Genomic DNA, 20,219 nt, shown 5'->3' on the forward strand with positions numbered 1-20,219 from the left:
TCATTGAAAAGACTATAAACCATATTCAGTCTATGTAATTAGAGAGTTAATTTCATTTTTATATTTCCTACTTGATTGTTATTTTATGTATGGACAATCTGACAAAATTGCTACCTGCAAATGCTTAGTTAGGGAGATGATACTTGCTTATACATTGTTCTTGCCCATGGTATCTCTATATTCAGTCCTATGAAGTCTTTAGTCAATACTAACTGAAATTAATCACTTTAAAAATGAATAGCTATGTCACACTGGAGACCATAATGAATTTCACAGTTAAGCACCATTTCTGTATTTCGAAGAAAGGTCACAACTGCATATTGTATTCTCAACTAGACTGCAATCTCATTTATATATAACAAGTCTGAAAAGGTTATGACTTTACATTCATTATGCTGTCATTACAACCTGTATATTCTTCCTCTAGGTCCCAAGTCCTATACATTCTCCTAATGGAGTCAGTATACATTTATTAGTCAGAAAATAATTTAAATTCCTATTGTGTTTGACAAGTAGCATAAGCTGTAGGTGTTAACACCTCCCTGTCTTTTTCCTCTTGGTTACATTTATCTGTAGTGTACAAGGAGGATACACAGGCTTGCTGTTCACATTAAAGGAAAGCATTCCCAGACCTAGAAACCATCAACAGGAAATTATGAGATGAGAGTGTACCTTCATGCTGCTATTCATTCATCACCTCTGTCATCTAGATAATATTCAAAGTTAAATTCAGATGTATTTCTAGTTCTGAACAGAACTGTCATAGTTCAGATACAAGCTACACTAGTAATGTCTTCACCTTTCAAATTTCCTGCTCATGGAAAATTTACACTTTGTAATCCAGCTGAAATTCAATATTTGTGAGGCACCCTATCCTCACTGTAGTGTTGTGCCATCAGAGACTTCTTGTTGCAACCTTGAGTGGCAAGATAGGGTGTCCTGTCCACATATGGACCTCAGCTACATCTTCCATGTTACCTGCTTCTCTTAAGAGAGGGACCTTGTAAACTGCTCCAGGATGCTTTCCATGTGTCTGAGTGAGTCCTGCATTACCACGCTGTACAAGTAGGATGGCTCTTTTCACATATACTATTTTTCACCCTGATAATTCAAATACCTGCATGCTGGCCAGTCAGACCTTAAGTAGATGTTCACTAAAATAAATGCTAGTTTCCAGTTCTTGATATTTTCTGCCCTGTTAATATCATGAAGTAATAAAAACACTTTCCTACCTTGAACCACTGATTAGTTTTCAGATTACTTTTCCTAAACCTCTTTTTTTACTTTAGCTCTTCATCATCAGAGTCATATAAAACAGATAAATCAATGTCAATATATTTTAGTTGCATCTTATACTCCATGGTAAAGCTCTATCTTAGTAGAAAAAAAAGACTAAAACTACATTTTGAGGTCCTTACTATATTCACAGGCTATTGTGAGGAGAGATTAAAACCTATTAAATTAGGTGAAATATTTGCACAGCCCTACTAAATGTCTACAAGAATTATTTCTTGTTTTGTACTTAGCAATTTCATATAGTAGATCTTAGAGTTGATGGACAGACAAGAAGAAAATCTGGAAAGCAAAATATCTTTTGAAAAATACAGGGAAATTAATTGTAGTCTTGTTTTGGTATTACTAAAACACAGACTAAGTTTCAGGGAGCATATATTTATTTTTTCCCTTATCCCTAGAAATACAAAAATTTTTTGTGGTATCCACAGGGATTTTGAGACTGCTACAGTAACTAGTCTGCAGGTAGCCTCCTGCATTTCCAGGAGATTAATGGAGACCTAAGTCCATCCTATCCTAGGCACATTGGTATTTAATTCTAGGCTGAGGAAAAGTGCCTATTTCCACCAAGGATTAAGAGAGCTGACTACTCACCCCCGAGCTGGGTCTATTATGGATATTACACCCTCTCAAAAAACAGCTGATAAGCTTTCTATCAGTTAATCCAATGATCACACTGGTTAAGGAGTTAGAAAAAAAATAGTCTAAATTTAGGATTTAGCTCCCTGCCTAATCTTGAGGAGGCTTGAAATTTCTATTTGACATCTGCCAGCACATCAGATTCCTACCAGGGCATGATAGTGTCTATATTCTGAAATGGACCTCTGGAAGCTGGTGGACTTTTAACAACAAAATATCAACTGAAGCTGGAAGTAGAGATTGGTTGAATCCCCCAAGCTTTAGGGTGTTTAGCATTCACAGCTTCCTTCTGCAAAATACTCAAGCATTAAGGAATTTATTAGTAGACAGTAGGGCATAGAAACATTTTAGATGTCAGCCTGGTGGGGACAGTGGTGAATCCAGCCCTTCCCTAACGCTGAGACTGTGATTTGTACCCACCTGTGCACTTTAGTGCCATCGGGAGAGACTCCCTCCCACCTGCTCTCCAACAGCTCCTCTGGCATCAAAGAGCCACTGTGTATCAAACTGCCTCGGTGGTGCATATGCAAGCAGTGCACAGCTGAGGATTACTTTGGTACTTAATTAATCCTGACATGCAGTTTACACACACTGACCTGTCAGGAAATTGCAGCCTGATTTGGTACCATTTTTGCTATCTCCTGTGAAGCATCTTTAAACATGAAAATCCATCAAACTTTGATATTTTAAAGGAACATAAACATCTGGCTTTGGAATTGAGACTGGTCTAATGGTTAAAATAATACTCAAGGTGTAAAAATAAAGCCTTTGAATAATTTCTCTTGAGAGGTAAAAGTCCAGTAATTGCTAGTAAAAAGAAGCACAGGAAGGCACATAGTTAAAAAGACAGAGCCTAACAAATAAATGTTTTCAGACTTTGATCTTTTTTTACAGCTAGCACCATGGAGTTTTTCCATATGGGAAGTACATTGCAGTCTATTTTGTGGATAAAAGATGTGGAAAGTACACTGGTGGTAGAGCTGCCAGTATTATTTCTGCCAGGTGAATCTTGAGACTGCAGGCTTTCTACAGTGATGTTTACTTGCTCTTTAACTCCACAGACAAAACAAGGCTGTGCTAAATCAAATAAGGTATAGTTACATGAAAAATTAAGATGTATCAAGACACTCTGAAATACACATACTATTAAATGTAGATATTATCAGAAAATTACCACCTCACTATAAAAATGCTCTGTGAATTCTAAGCATGAGTTCTTATTTTACTGGCAAAGATTTTTTTAGCATTCTCTTTACTTTTAAATATCATGTTTATTGCAAAACATGTAGTCACTGGGTTAATATAAGGGATTACAGTAATCAGTTATATTTAATGGCATGTTAGTTTTCTAAGCAGCAGTTTATCATGAATTACTTCTAGAAAATGTAATTTAAATGAGTCATCTCTTTCTCTTACATCAAAAAGAAATTCAGACTAAATCCATTTTTTGCCTTCTAGATTTTCTAGAATTATTTTCATGAAGAAAACCTCAGACCTCTACAACCCAATATAAAAAGATTTATCAATTAAATCTCTGTGTACATTATCTAATACTTGAGTGTTAGCAAAATGTCAAAAAAATAGTAGAGTTTTATGTCGTGTGTCTCTCCCAAGAATAATGACATGGAGAAATATTAAAGACTTTAGACTGGTCAGTATAAAGTTACTTTGAAATGTTATTAACTCTTCTCCCTGAGGTTATGCTTTCCTCTGTAGCTTCATTGTGCTGTTCTTTTCTAAAACACTCCAGTTTATTTCTTAATCTTTTGTATTTATTAAGTGAAACTGTGGCTCACTTATGACAGTAACAAATTTTTTCAGAAAAACCAACTTAAAACTGGACATCTGGGCAACTACCAAGATTTTAGTTTCATTGGGTATCTTTAAACCTGTGCATCCAAATTCTTAAATCTGTTTTCATTTTTCATGCAACTAAATTCATACCATGCTACATAACTTATTACCTGTCTTCCTTGCTGCAGAGCAAGCAGTTTCTCAGTTAGCAACCATCTTGTACCTTGCTAGCATATAGGGTGCTGTATTAAGTCTGGATAGCCAATGCTGTCTCAGTTAAGAAACAGGAAAAAAGTCTTCACACCTACCTCCATCAGGGCTTTTTTACTGATTTCAAATTATTCTCTTTTAATTAAGTAACTTTGCATCCTGGTGTGAATTGTTATCTCATGTTCACTACATTGCTCTATTTTTATACAGCATTTGACAAAATTAGTGTCAAATTAAGAAACTAAACAAAAGAAAAAGGACCTTGAGAAACAAACAATGAAAACTGTGTACCTATGTAATCTTTCTATTCATTCATATGTTCCCTTAAGACATGTATGAAAAAAAAAAAATCAAATTTTTTCTGTTCAAAATGATGATGAAGTTATCCATGTAAGGAGGTTTCTAAAGAGTCAAGGGATGTACATAATGTTGCTTCTTTCTTACTTTAATAACCAAATAACTCCAAGGCACCTGAGCTATTCATTTACTACTCTTAGCTGTTGGTGTGTTGATTTAAAATATCATTATTGTCACCATCATATTTTGAATCAATTGACAACCTCATTTTCAGGCAACTGAAATTTTAAAACAAATGCCAACAAAAAGATGAAAATCTTTCCTTCTTATTGGGATGTAAGAATGTCCATTTGTCCTCTCAGGGTTTTTATTTAATTTTCTACAGCTTGACCTCACATTGCTCTTTTTGTCACAAATTTATCTGCTCATATAGAAACTAGAAAGCAGACATTACCCCAAGGATTAATTTATATTTACTTAGTTTGCATGTAACAGAATATCTATGGCTATTCAGTTACATCACTTATTATTTTTTAGTTCTTAAAAATGTCCTAATTTTTGGGAGGGTGTGGGGATGTGTTGGGTGTTAAAGTTGGAAGGGACCACTGGAGGTCATCCAGTCCAAACTGCCTGCTCAAGCTGGGTGCCCCAGAGCACACTACTGGGACTGTGGTAGCTTGTAGACAGCTTTTGAGTGTCTCTAGAGAAGGAGACTCCACAGCCTCTCTGGGCAACCTGTTCCAGTGCCCAGGCACCCTCACAATGAAGTTCTTCCCTGTGTTCATGTGGAACTTTCTGTGCATCAGTTTCTGCCCTCTGCCCCCTGTCCAGGATCCATCCTCCTGAGAGCCTCCCTTCAGACATTCACTGACACTGATGGGGTCCCCTCTGAGTCCTGTCCAGGCTGAACAGGCCCAGCTCCCTCAGCCTTTCCTTGGGAGTGAGGTGCCCCAGACCCCTGCTCACCTTCGTAGCCCTTTGCTGGACCCGCTCCAGAACCCCCACGTCCCTCTGGTCCTGAGGAGCCCAGAACTGGACACAGCACTTCAGATGTGCCTCACCAGGGCAGAGCAGAGGGGCAGGATCACTGCTCTTCAACTGCTGGCAGTGCTCTTGGAACTTCCCAATAAAGCACTCTAGATAACTTTCTTGTAAATCATATTTTCAAAGTTCCAAATAGTTGCCAGCACTTATTACCTTTGTCTATGTATGAGACACTTACATAGAAATTACATGTGGAAATAACACTGTTTAATTCAGCACAGAAAAAATCATCAGTTTGTTCAGTTAACATCCCTGACAAAAGACATTTAACTGATTACATATGCCATCTTGCCTAGAGTCTCCTAGTAGGAAATTACAAGAGAAGTAACAATCTCTTTGTCCTACACAGTTTTTTGTGTGTGTATGAATCATAGCACAAATCTGAATAATACCACCAGCTGGTGAAAACGTACAGACAATGGCAAGGAGCACCACATTGTTCAGGTTTAGGATTTAGAAGAAAGATTGATGCTGCTTTCATTTTCTCTTTGTCCCCATTTTTCAGATATTTCACAGAATTATGTTCATGCTTTTATAAAACTAATTCCAAGATGTTCAAGAACTCTGTCAATGATTTATTTTAGCATCTTAAAAAGAGCACAAATGTTGACAATATATTGAATATTAAAATTCCTCAAGCATTTCCTTATTTATATTCTTTAAATAGCTGTTTTACAAGTTCTGTGTTGTATGCTGGTCCTTCTATCTCTTGAGAGCATATTTACCTAAATAAGTTTATTCAGCTTGCCAACTATTTTAAAATTGACTAATTTCATCAACTCTTCATTAATCCATGTAACAATTTTCTCCTTGTATTTCTATCCCCCCTGCAATCCATTTAAAAGAGCTTTTATCCCTATACTGCCAACTGGGAAAACCTTTAATGGGTTGAAAGCTGTAGTAAGAGATTTCCCTGTTTTCAATGCCTGCTGGAATGTTCTTTGTTTGATGAGTACAAGGACAGACCTAAAGAAAAGCAACCTGAATATGTGGCACTAAATTTTCAGGGTTTATGGCTGAATTTTGAAAAATCCAGAACCACTTATTAGGCTTGAATGATGCTGCAGCTTTTGCTCTGAGAAATTTTGGCTTGATACAGAGGATTTAAAAGAATAAAGGTCGGACATATATTTCCAAATATTCTTAAGTAGGATACTGTAACTCAGTGATCTTCAAGAGTTACCACTGGGTTTCCTGATGGTCTCTAGTCTAGCCTAGCCCAGTGCTGCAGCACCACAAAAATCAAATTGAAGAGAGTTTATTTGGAAGGAACTACCTGCTTAAGGGAATTCAGCATTTTTTCTTAGTAAGTTTATTGATTTGTTCTGCACAACCTTTGCTTTTTGTTAATTATTTTTACTTTCGCATGCCTTTCTCCATCACCCAGTTTTCTGCATCCTGAAATAACAAACAGTCTAAATGAACTGTAGAGTTAAAAAATTATGTGATAAACAGCTGCCTAAGGAGGGCATTTATCTGCTTTCTAAATTACAGGAAATAACTTCCTTGCAGCAGAATAATCTTGATTTTCTCCATGGAGGAATTTGATAGGTCAGAGTTAAACTCCAGCAGAGTCAAAACCATCTCTGCCCCAATAGCACTGGTTTGGCATCTGAATTCTTATCAGTCATCCTAAGAGCATCCTGCAGTTGTCTTATAGAGAACAAACTATTAATACTAATGAAATACTAATTAAAATAACTTCTGTTACACTTCAAGACAGAGGAAACGCCCCTGTTGATGGCAGGTCAATGAAATTTTGTAATCCCTATTTTAAATGTTACCTTACCAGAAAAAAAGTTAATCTATCACCATTTACATATTACAAATGAGGGATGGCAGGGTTTTAGGCATAATTTTTGTATTTAACATGAAAAGTTATTGTGGTAACAAACCTGCTATATACAATTTATTTGCACTGAAATATTCATAGCTGAATGGTCAAATAACATAATTTCTTTCATAAAAAAATAAGTTTGTTGAACAATTTTTGCAAGTTATGTGCAGTAGTAAAAACTTATGACTAGATACACCATGTAAATTCCTCAGGACTCTAAATGAAAATTAAAACTGTGATAAGAAAATAACATTTTGACAAAAATACCTCCTTTATCCCTCTCATTTTGGAGCATTGACTATTCAAAAGCAGAAAAAAGACATTTTCAGTAATTAAACTAGAATATATATTGTGTCTAATATGACCTACTCTTTGCAGTAAAAAAATCAATAATATTAAGAAGCACCATAGATCTCATTATTGATTATTTTATATTTCTTTAATAGCTCTATGAAATGCAAAGTGAATTTTTTCTTTAAATCCCATTCAGCTTAGTCTGGTCATAGGATTCGCTCTTCATTTCATCTGAGACACATGGTGAGTATTTCACCTATACTGTAGAAGTTATAAATAGAGGCAAACAGTGATGCCTAGAGATTTACCCTCAATGCTATTAGAATACATTCTTATTAATGAATGGTAGCAGTTATGTTCTTTCTAGAGATAGGAGCCTTCACGTTTTATGCTCTGACCTAATTTAGCAGTATTCCATGAAATTAATCTTAGAAAGAAGAAACCATTTTTGTAAATTTGCTGCTCATGTTAGAAATCTCAAGAGTTCTTATTAATAGAAAATTACATTCATGTGATCAAGAAAGCTTTTGTCATCCTGCAGAAGAAATATGCCTATGTGGAGTCATGAACTAGATTGAAATGATTTGGAAAAGCAGCTAAAACAAAAAAAGGCTTTTCTCTGATTATCTTATGAAAAAGAAAAAGGAATAGCACTATGAAAACTGATAATTCATGTGAATGGATAGTTTCTATGGAAAAAATGCAGTTAACAAGGAAGACCAACTTGGCATTAAATGGATCCAGAGGTGCCTGATCATTCCATGCATTTACTCTTCTATGAGACTCAAGACAAATCCTATGGTGACTTTTAAGAGAAAACATCTATAGTCTCCATTTAATAAGGGTCACAATCAAATGTTATATTTGATTAATCTTAATACTTCCAAAACTGGCATGGCCATTGAGTTTAATATCCCTTTTTAAATTATGAATTTGTAAATATTACATTATTGCTTATGATTACTTAAAATAGCAAAAACCACCTCAGGGCTGCAGGGAGCACTAGCGATGGTTCGGGAGCTGGGGCTCCTGCCTGGCTCCAAGCTCACCTAAGGTCCTTGTGCAGCCAGGACATGAAGTTTTCACTGCTGGTTGCTCCTAAATACAAAAAGAATGGCCTATCTACTTCACACAAAATATGCAGCTGCTCTAACAGATGGTGACCTAGTAAAAAGGTTAGAAGAAAAAATCCAAAATAATGATGTTGGTTGCAAAAGATACTACTCACATCAAGAGAACTGGAACTGCTTTGTAAAGACAGTTTGAGTTCCTGAGTGATAATCAGAATTACCAGCAGAAGTCAAGGCAAATGGCTACTTAATGTTAAGTACAGCAAAATTTGTATCTCTGCATATAAGAAATTTATTCTTAGGAAACATCAATGCTAGTCTTAGCCTCTAGATAGTGATGCAGTCAATTTACATTTATCTAACAAGGAGGTCACTAAGTACAATTTTTCCTCCCTGAAAACAGGGAATAGTATCTGCAAGTGCCTTGTGATGCCAGAAAATACCAAAAGTAGAATTAAGTTGATTTAATGAATTTTTGGCACTATCTATATGCTTAGTTTTTGTAAAGTCTTCTATTTCACATTCAGTGTGTCACCTAAATCAGGTGCCAGGCTGGCACAAAGGAGTTAAATTTTTTTTTGAGACAAGATTCCAGCTGTTCAGATTTGCAACAGTTTCCCAGTGGTTATTCTCAGGTATTGTTTCCTGGCATAATTCCCATTTTTGTTTATGAACAGGACTTTTTTTCTTTTTTCAGAATGGGGCTTTTTTCTTTTAGCATGTTCTGAAGCTTATTTCAATGATGAGTGAGTAAGCTACTCCTTTCAGAGGAACTAAATACTTACTTTAGACAATAGCCATGAATTCACTTGCTGAACATCTCTGTAAATAAGAATTTACATGTAAATAAGAATGTCCATGTACTCTGTGCAGCCTCACCTTGGTATGGGTACCAAGAGCAGAGAAAAAAGAAATTGATATAGACCAGGCCAGCTCAGGTCCAGCAAGGCGATACCAGCTCTGGAGTCCTCCAGAACGTGGCTACTGGACAAGGCAAACAAGACAAAACTGATGTGGTAGAGTGCTGAACTGAAGCCATTTTTGGCTTGGCTGCCATGCCCTGCTGCTACACTGGCTCCATGTGTTTGCACAGTGTCCACATTGAGCAGTCCTGGGAGACAGACTAAAATTCTTCTCAGTCGGGGAAAGAGCACTTCTTCCAGTTTGTTTTTGTTACAAATAAGGGAGTCTTGATTTTAATGCTTCAGAATTTTTTATTTATCTATACTGGATACATAAATGTTATTCTATTGTACAATGTTGAACAAACTTGAATGTGCAAACCCTGCCAGTTCCAAAATGAGATCATTAGTGCACAATAAACATCAAGAACTTTTCCCAAAAAAGTTCCCATAAAAGTAAATTTAATAGTACAGACATTCATGACTTTCTTTGAGAAACAGATTTATCTTTGAAAATTATACTGTACTACTTATTGGCTCTGTGCTACTGAGAAGCACTTTAGACAAGTGTTCTCTACTATTCTTTCTTTAGATTGACATGGGCTTTACAGAAACATTTATTTTACCAGACTATTATGAAACTCTGAAATGCCTTTTGATATTATACAACATTTAAGTTCCTAATGAATACTCTTGTTTTAGCTTTTAAAAGCCTTTTTTTCCCTTCACCTGCATTAGAAGATTTGATATTTGTTTTATGTATGAAAAATACCTGGCTACACCATCCTCACACCTGTGTTTCTTAAAGACAGACTTGCAATCTCTATGTTTTGGTTTGTTTTGAGAGACGAGATGTTTGATCTTTAAATGAGGGTTGGCTGCAGGTTGCTGAAAGCTCTGTATGGGCACTATGGAAAAAATATGTTCCACATGCTTTAAAAAATTCATCACATTCCATATGCTTAGTTTAGATTCATATTCAATTCTTCATCTTTTCACTGCCATTCATTTTTCCTGCATTAAAGATCTGATGGGTTTCATTCCTTATTCTTCCAATTTGATTTTTAAAATAGTCTGATAATTTTAGCCTCAACTGGAAACATATATTTCTTGTCTTGTGCACTAATTTTAATTTACCTTTTATCTCTTCATTCATGCCTTCCTCCTCAGCAAATGCAATCAAATATAAAAAAAAAATCTATCAATTACACATAATCTATTTTTATAGGCATTAATTAACAGTAGTTATTAACACGTAGCTATTCTAGCCTGTAAAAACTTTTTCATATTATTAAATGTCCAGGTGCTACAGAAGTCAGTGTGGAAACTCACATTAATGAGCTAGGATTTCACTGTTAACTTGTTCTAAAAGAAAAATGCCAGGCTCCTGTACAGTGCAGTGTCCAAAGATTAATATGCCAAGCCTCTGGAAGAAAAACTCATTGCCATTTTATATGGAACAAGGTTGAGACAATGCGTTTCATACAACAAACTGAATTTTGAACACTTTCTTTCAAAAGTGAGCTCAGTGTTTATGAACACTGAATTTTAGTGGTTCTAAATGCCTGCAGGCTGTCCTGACAAGCCTTGTCAAGTCCAGACTTAAGGTTTCATTGGTCTCTTTAGGTCAGAGACATTATGTAAAGCTGAGAAGAAATGAAACTAGACAGGGACCCTCTTACAAATTACCTTGGAACATCTGCAGAAATTGCTAATAGCCTGCTAAGCTATTTTCTCAGCAGAGATGCTTTGCCTTCTTCCCCAGCCATGGCTCCCCACCTGGATCTTCACCAGACGGCCAAAGTAAATGGCAGTGGTCCTGTGCACCACCTACTTGAAATGTGATTGGAGAGAATTAGCATGGAATTACGAAAAATAAATCTAGTTCTTGTAAGTTTCTTCAAAATACTTTCTCCCACAAGGATCACTACTGTGTAGCCATGTAGAGAATATCTCAGTAAATTATGAGAGCTAATTTATAGCCTTAAAATATAAAAATATGCTTTTGTATTACTCTGATTTTACATAATTGAGCACAGCCTGTTCTGTCAGAAAAAAACAGCTGTCTGAAGTAACTTCTTGTTACATCTCCAATGGCACATATTTTTCTATCTAGTTACAGATAATTATATGCAATTACAACATTTTAGTAATCTTTGTGAAACAGCTAATTTAGTTGTCTCTCTTTTTTTGTCTCTTTTTTGTCTTTTAATTCTCTCCCTTCACATTCTGAAGAGTAATCTGAAATGCAGAATGGATAAGAGCAGGATTTCACAACTGTTTTTAATAATCTTAAATGTGAACCATTTACAAATCCCATCTTTATTGCTACAAATTTTGTCCAGGCATTAGAAGACTGTAGTGAGTACAACTCTCCTGATACCTTGTAAAGAGTTTTCAAACTTTTCCTTTAGAAAAAAATCCAACCAAACAGAGTCAGTGCATGATCCAACTAAATTGACGGTTCATTTTAAAACTCCAAAGAGCCAAAGGTCCCCTCTGTCTCTTCTCAGGACTTTCCCTTCTGGACTGTCAGTGGAGCAAGTCCTTGCCCCTAATTTGCTGCATGTGCTGTATTGCACCAAAAAGAAGCCAGTGCCAAAACTGCAAGGTGACTGCAGATTTTCTGCCTGTCATGCACTTCAGTCTGTGCCCAGGTCCTGATATCCTTCTACACTGCAAGTGTGTGTGGTCTTTTAACAAGTAGGCATAACTGAGTGCAAAAAAATTGCTTCATACAAAAAAAAGAGAGTAATTTATTTTTAAACTTTTATAATACCTTAATTAGACTAGCTAATTAATGCTTCTGGAGCATTTGAATTCTGCCTTTCTCAAGTAGGGGAAATTAGAGAACTGTAGATCTCTTTGAAAATCTTGGCCATTATTCAAATTACTTTAATTTGTATGAGATTTCTTCTTGAAACACAAAATTTCCCCTCCCCCCGTCCCCCCAAAACCTGCAGTGAGTTCCATAAGGTAGGTACACAGAACCATACAAAAACAAACTAGCTTTGATTTTTCAGTGCTCAGCAACCAGAAGAAGAATCAAGGTTAAATGGAGATGCAATTATTGTATGGTTCTTATTATCAAGATATTTTACTAAAGCTGACCAGTTTTGTAATACTACATTACATTCTTGCACTTACAAATAATGGGGTATGTATCGTCTTTGAGTATTTAATTTTGGTAAAGGTTTGCTAATCTACACACAAACACATGCAGGTTAGTTTTCACTAGAGCTGGTAAAACAAAACTGGGCACAGGCTATGGAACAGACAAAAAAACAGTTCTGGGATTTCTGCAATTGTGTGTTTATATATTGAGTGAGAAAGGAAATAGTAAATAAGGAAGCTTGTTTCAAGTAGGGGCTGTATGAACAATTTTGTACATTTCCAGCATTTTAAAGGCAACTGCAATATAGAGACAAGAATAAATGTAGGGTTGTAGAAGGTTTCAGTCTGCTTCATCTGTTTCATCTGCTGACTGCCATTTGAAAAATGCAAATTTCTACTGTTCTTTCAGTACCTGAGAGAGTGTTTTCTTGCTAACAGTAGACTTTTAAGTTTCAGTGCCAAAAAATTTCAGTAGATTGTCAGCCTTTGCTACAAACACCATTCAAGCAAACCAACTTTCCATTTGTAGTTTAAATTACCCAGCAAACACAATGGAAAACAGAAACAAGCTAGTCTTCTTAGGTAGACTTCATACACCTTTTAAAGGCATGACAAATGAATGACTATCCTTGTATAACCAAGCACTTATAAGAAAACTTTCTGAAAGAAATTGTTTAGTAAAAAATGAAAATATTGCACAAGCCAGCTGTGAAGAGTTCAAAAGGGTTTCTTTGTGTATGCAAGCATAATGCCATATTTTTCATACTGTCATATGCTATAAATTTAAGTGCTCAACATTGGACCAGCCAGGTGTCAAAAATTAGTACTGAACCTGCCAGAAGAGATGTTTTCCATTTCTTAAGCATCATCCTGGTCTGTGACAGAACTGTTTGGCTTTTTCACATATACTGATTCTACTAGCAGAGATAAAATATTATCTCTCTTTAAATAACTATCTTTAGACCAAATCTGTTCACTTCAAGTGAGTTCAGTATGATAAATATTTTGATTTCTAAAATGATAAATGAAATAATCTAAACACTTAGTACTATTCAGTTATTTTTTGAGAATACTAGAATAAACCTCTGACAAAGGGTTTGCTTTATAATTTAAGCCTAATGTAAGCACAGCATGCAGTAGGTTTTTCTCTTTTCTCAATGGTACTTGACCTTTACTTCACTGAATGGGTATCTTAATCTATTAGGCACTGTATGCTGTTTCCTATGGGAATTTGAGCTCTCAGTCAGACTTGATTGCTTTCCATTATGGTTTAAGGTGTTAGGAGACTCAACAAGACTGTTTCACTGTCAGAACACTGATGTAAAAAGAACTCATGAGTGACTGGTCACTCTTTTGCAGTCTGCTGTATAACGTAGCTTTTCCTATGATCTGTGAATTACGTGATCAATCTGCATCACAAATTCGAATCACATTCCAGTTATTTTTTAATTCTGTTGCGTTTCTCCCTGTTGGCCAGTCTGTCCTGATCCCAGCATGAGACTCTCATAAAAAGGTCAGAATTGCTACGTGAGTCATCTGCCATTATGCAGAGAAAAATTTAACTGGTCAGTCATCCACATCAAAGGGAGTCCTTTTCATGATTTTAATAGACCTCTGTAAGGTTTTTAATTGAGAATAGGTTGCCTCCACATTGTTCTCAGGAGTGAACTTGTTAAAATCTTTAAAGGCTGAACTTCTCAAATCTCCTTTGACATGTATCCAGTTTTTTAATAAATTCATTTAGAATGTGCCTGCATAATTTGGTCATATGTTGGCACTGAGTCGCTGTGATTTTCCTCCTCCTCTGCTTTATCACTAAAATAATAACATTAAAAAACTGTATCACTGATCCAAAGTCATCTATCTCTGTGCCTTTTGTAGCCTTGCAATGAGTAGGCAATTTTGCTGCTTTCATTGCAAAAAGCCACATTGTGGCCACATTCCAAAGAAGCCTTTGGAAATTCTTCTGAATTCCAAGTTCCGAAAATGTGTTTTAAACCTTGCATGTTGCATTTAAACCAAAGATAAATCAGTGAATAATAGAGGAAAACACTACTACTAGGATAGTTAAGTTTGCCATGGTTGTGGTTCCTTCTTTCAAGACCTTAGTGTTCACTTAAGATACCAGTTATATGTTAATATGAAAGAAGCATTAAACTGACTGTAACAAAATTAAAATTACAAGTTACAAGAGTATTTTTTCTATACATCTTGACAGATATTTTAAAACAATAGCAGAGGACTACCACTGATTTGTCTGGATAAAAAGATTTCCATCACCCTTACAAAATTTTCTCATCTTCCATTATGATGCCAGTGAGCTGGCAAGATAAAGGTATAATTATGCAAACATGAGAAACCATACAGTAAGTTAAACAGTAGTTATCTTCATAACAAAAATGGATTCAAAATCTGTTTCCAAAAGCATATCACTCCTGGGGAAGGTTATATTTCCCTAATTACTCTCAACAGCTCCATCTCAGGATTCTCAGCACACGGAATAATTTTTATTTGGAGAATACCTATGAAAAGCCAGCTGCAACTCTACAAATGCTGCATATTGTCAGATTATATAAATTTAACTCTTAAAGTCCTGATGCCTAGAGAAATAAATGGATTCTATGTCTTCAAAATCTCAGATGAGGATTTATTGATAGTCAATTGTTGTAAACCACTGTCGTGAGGTCTATATGTTCTGTACCCTTTTGTGATTCCTTCCAAGTTCCATACAGTACTGATGCAGTACAATTAGTCCAGCCCTGGAATGAGAAGGGAAAGGCACAAATGCACCAGCACAGAGCCTGCTCATGTCTGGCACTAATTCAGCAGTGGCAGCATGAGGCAGACTCAGAGGTCCATTGTGCACACAGGGCACACTTTTGGAGCCCCACTGCTCTCTCCAGCAGTGCACAAGTACAGTGTCCTACCTCAGCCTGTGCTCAGCTTCTGATTTCTTGAATTGCAGTTGTTTATTCTGCCCAACAACATAATAAATTGTAGTTTTAGGTTCTGGCAAATAAAGCCACTGAAAGAACTGGGTGGCCATTTCAAATTATTTCTCCGACAAATGTGCTACAGGCTCCATCCTCAGCAGATACTACTATATTCTTGCTAAAGAAACAAACATAAAAAGGACATAATAGGTTGTCAATGTTTGCATCTGTTCTAGCTAACAAAGCTACTATCCAGAAATGTACACCTACCATGAACAGTGTTAGGACCATAAACAGTGATTAATAAGAGTATATGCAAGTATAAAACATTTGTATTGTGAAAGCCAGCTATATTGCTTATATGCCTGCAGGGCTCACTTTGGTTCACTTGAAATATTCATTGTGAACTAGACATTAAAAAGTTCAAGTTATTGATTATATTGATATAACAGGAAAGTTAAAAGCTTACTGTCGCATTTCTGGGATCATTAGTAGTGTATATTTAAATAAGTGATAATGCTGACCCAGCTTGCAAATCTCGACTTTTGTCCTTTTCAAAAATAACCTCTTTTTACAGGCTACCTGCCCACTTCTTGGTTTCCTCCTTGGTCTCACTCCCATCTTCTCATCACAGTTGCACAGCTCTTGCTTACACAGTATGAGCAGTCTGCTTAGGAAATGAACCCCAACACCTCCAAGTTTCACTCTTAACCTCCTTGCTGAGTTATTAATTCTATTCTCTAGACACTTGTTTTTCTTCAGACTTTTAATGATGTCTTGCCACTCTCTCCTGTTTCTCTCTGTCCTTCCTTCAGAGTACGTGCATGCACACACACACACACACACACACATTTCCTGGAGTTGTCACCCTCCTGTGCACTCCTACCCTCCATCCCTGGTGTCAGCTTCATGTACCAGGATCCTCATTCAATCTCAAACTCATTTTTATTGCTTTCTATTTCTGCTTATGAAGAGAAGATGTTCTGGTTCTCTGCTATGGAATGGTTCTCACGCTAGGAATGAAATACTTATTAAAGAGAAGTTGAAAATAATTTGTTTTTTTACTTTTATTTCCATGTATTTTTATTTCCATTGTGCAGAATTCAGTTGATAATAGGACAAAACTCAGAACAAAGTAATTTCCAACAATGTCAATTTATATTTGATAATCTTCCCATTCTTTCTAGTAATCTATTCCCTATTTCAAAAGATTAGAAGGCTGAATATACATTGGCTTTTTCACCAAAACTCATGAGAGGCTCACAAGTCAGTAACAATAAACAAGTAGAATGAGAGAGAGCACAGCAAACAATAATAACTGAAAATGAATTTATTTGAATTCACTATTATAGGAAGTGGCACAGATGAGGATCCCACAGATGAGGGTTGAGTGCCAAGTGAGTACACTGGAAAATCACTGAGCTTTCCTTTTGTTTCACAGTGCAAAAGGTTCTATACTTCATACATTATGATGTGCAATTCTTTCTTTGTATGGCTAGATTTCTTCCTTAGTGTGTTCTACTTCTTACTCAGGCATTTTATTAAAATTCTGCTTGACAGAGGCACAACAGGGATGCCTTGACAAAATCCTAGATTAGTAAAAATGTGCGGTTAGATTAGTGCCCATAAAATGAATGGATATAAAGTTATTCCTAAAAGTACATATTAAATACATTATTCTCTTACTCCTGTCTCTAAAAACTCTGCTTTCATTGTTATCATTTGAGGTATACAGTTAGAGCACCTGGAACCAATCAGTCCATTGAAGCTCATTCTTTCACATGTATTATTAATAAGAAAAGGATTCTTACAGTAGATTAAAGGTACAGTAAGAACTTTCACTATCTCCCTGTATTCTCTGGATGCTCACTGATGTTTTCAGGAAGAAAAAAAGGTAGACTGAATTAAAATTCTGCCATGTTTCACTCTTCAGCGTATAACTGGAATTAAAAGGTATAGAAATGTTTCCTTTACATGAATCAGGTGATAGGTTTGGTAAGAGTAGAGTAAAAAGAGTGCCATTTTAATGTAATTAATACAGAGAGTTGGGTTGTTATACACGCAAAGAGGTTATGGCATTTTACTGCAGGTTCAGAGTGGATCATCTCAAGTGATACTAGAGAGGTTCAAATACTACCACAATGCTTTAGCCAAACAATTCAAAGCTGAAAAGGAGCAACAGAACTTCATGTCTTTTTCTAAGAAATTATTGCCAAGAAATCCATGACCTTCTTCCATGGCTCCTCTGAGAGGAATATCCTTGGGCTGTGCATAACACAAGCAGTTGTCTTCCCTACTCAGTGTAACACAGCCTGACTTTCACCTGGGATTGGTGGCCTGTAGTAAATTCGTGATGGATGGCATGATTCTGGAAAAGCATAAAAGTAAACCAAGAATAAACTCTAGAGGGTAATATATTTATATAAGTATTCTAGATTTTAACGTAGAACCTTCCTTGGCAAAATGTCTGTGAATAGTCAAGGATAAGATATTTAATTACCAAAATGCCTTATGAGCAAACTAGGGAACTGGCTGCTTTGTTTAAGTATTTAAATGTTGGTTTAGATAATGGAAGCCTGTATTTCCCCCCTTGACATTCTTTGCCTGGGATACACAGGTGTATAGTTAGCATACAGGCTTCAAGAATAAAAAAGTCAGGTTTGTATCAGGAAAAAATGGTAAAGACAGGTGTGAGTGACAAGACCAATTGCCCAGGGGGAAAGTAGTAACTTTTTTTGTAGCTGATGATGACTTGGATATGGAACATCCTCTGTCTGACCTTATCTGCTAACTGCAAGTCATTTCCACTGCAAACAAGGATTTGTCCTGTCAGATTGTCAATACCATCTATTTCATATTTGTAACAAATTACCCCTTTTTTCACTGTGCTGGCTTTGGTTGGGACTTTCTCACCTCAGTGTAAGAATGCAGCCAAATGCTGTCGTCCGTGTCTCTGGCACTAAACCTCAGCATGCCTGGGGTGGGGGCTGATGAAGAAAACAACATAATAGATGTTGACTGTCTCCCTTCCCTACATAAATAACGTCAGGGAGGTTGTTGTGGCAGTGCTTTTGGTATTAGATTATCTAAAGGTGGAAGGGTCCTGATTTTTCTTCTTATTGTTTACATGTAAGTAATTCCTTTTACATGGAAATTAGAATAAAGCAAATGTACTATCAGGAGAGAGCACGTGCAATACAGCCTTCCTCATTTCTGTGCACCAGTATTACCATTTGGGGAAGAATAAAGTGTGATTATTTTTCTTAAAGGCATTACATGATTTATTTCTTCATCCAGATGATAAGGCAAAACAAACTAGTTTTACTTTTCCAACAGGCTTTCAAAGCAGAAAACTGTCTATCTTCTGGTAGATTTTCTGTTTTCTATGTAGGCAAATAATTTTTTTTAGAAAGATAAAGAACTAAGAAATCCTTATTCTCAGAAGTTACCTAGAGCCACATAGAGCTTCAACTTGGAGTCCTGAATTTACCCAAATGCACCAGTGTTACATGATGTTGTTTCCAGGGGGGCTGGAACATCATTTGTTCCAAACAGTGAGTTAATTTGCCCCAACAATTAACTACCACAACTGAAATTCAAGGACTTTCAGTGCCAAACATGGTTTTGAAATGGAAGTGTACTTGCTGATGTGTTAGCAGACAGGCTGGTGACATGGAGGGCAGGAGTCTCTGCTGCTCTGCAAGGCAGGGCTGCTCGCTCGGCCAAAGGCTGCAGCGAGTCCTGCCACATCCTGTGAGCAAGGCAAAGCTACACAGCTCCTGCTTGAGTGGAAAAAGGGCCACTGCTGGATTAGCTCAGCCACTGAAGATGCCTTTCTGAATGGGACCACAAAAAACGCTGTACTTTATTCCTGGTGACTGTCAAACCTTACTCGGGTGAAAAAAGCAAAATCAACTGGGAAAATGGTTGTCTTGACTTTCAGGTCTTTTCTTCTATTTCTTTATTTTCCTTACTGAAAAACCCCAAATAGCCTGGTGTTCCACACACTGGGCAGAATTTTTAGCAGTTATCTCCTTGTAAATGCTTCTTGGAAACATAAGCTTCAATATATTTCTAGTTCTTGAATAAGATGCTACTAAATTTATCAGTACGTAATGTCCTTCTTGATGTTCTGGTGTAAACCACAAAAATGTAACTCTCAGAAATAACATGAATATAATTCTAATCCTTTTAAGTTAGTGAAGTGGCTCAACTTTAATACATAGATCTGAGATTACTTCTGGTTTGTATTTGATGATGGTTTCTTTGAATTTCATCTTTGTTTGGAGATATTTTATTTCTCATTTTTGATCAAGTACATTTGTCCATATGACTTATCTTCAAGATAGGGAGATGATAGTTCTTTCCCAGTGCAAATATGCCCCATAACTTTTTAAAGTTGTAGGAGTACTAGCACTGTTCCCATCTAGAAATACAGATTCTGCTGCTGCAAGCAGCTCAGTTTAAAACAAACCAAACAACTCCCCCCCACTCCCAAATTCAAGCATGTTTTTAATAAGCATAATCATGAACAAAATACAGTTTTTCTTTCCTATATTACATAACTTTTTTTGAGCTAAAACATATATTAGTGCACATGAGCTGTCTAACATATCAATTTGTTAGAATTCCATATGGGTATTTTTCTGTTTTTCTAAGACTTTGATTACATTCCATCCTGATTCATCTTAAAGGTGTGGTAGTTGATTACAGAGGTGGGTTGAAGCAACAGGGTCTGAATAGGTATTTTCCCAGAGATCTGCACAGGCTTCTCTGAAGAGGAGCATGGGAT

The 20,219-nt window shown here is 36.3% G+C and overlaps 1 protein-coding gene and 1 long non-coding RNA gene across 20 annotated transcripts in view; one reads left to right on the forward strand and one right to left on the reverse strand.

Annotated features, from left to right (window-relative positions):
- Nucleotides 1-20,219, forward strand: part of LOC111932129 (uncharacterized) — a 291,751-nt gene that overhangs the window by 145,686 nt on the left and 125,846 nt on the right. For 2 of the 5 annotated variants that reach the window (XR_015288965.1, XR_015288966.1), the window contains exon 6: nt 577-722. The exons of 1 other annotated variant lie outside the window; for it this stretch is intronic. This is a non-coding gene — a long non-coding RNA (uncharacterized LOC111932129). Of the gene's footprint in view, nt 1-576; nt 723-7,604; nt 7,652-11,145; nt 14,674-20,219 lie in introns of those variants that run through there. 2 more of the 5 variants (XR_002865941.2, XR_002865939.2) reach the window with 2 other exon arrangements.
- Nucleotides 1-20,219, reverse strand: part of B3GALT1 (beta-1,3-galactosyltransferase 1) — a 174,999-nt gene that overhangs the window by 133,299 nt on the left and 21,481 nt on the right. The gene's annotated exons all lie outside the window — the stretch shown is intronic.

The sequence above is a fragment of the Cyanistes caeruleus genome, chromosome 7, assembly GCF_971803275.1.
Source record: "Cyanistes caeruleus chromosome 7, bCyaCae1.hap1.1, whole genome shotgun sequence".
Classification (NCBI taxonomy): domain Eukaryota; kingdom Metazoa; phylum Chordata; class Aves; order Passeriformes; family Paridae; genus Cyanistes; species Cyanistes caeruleus.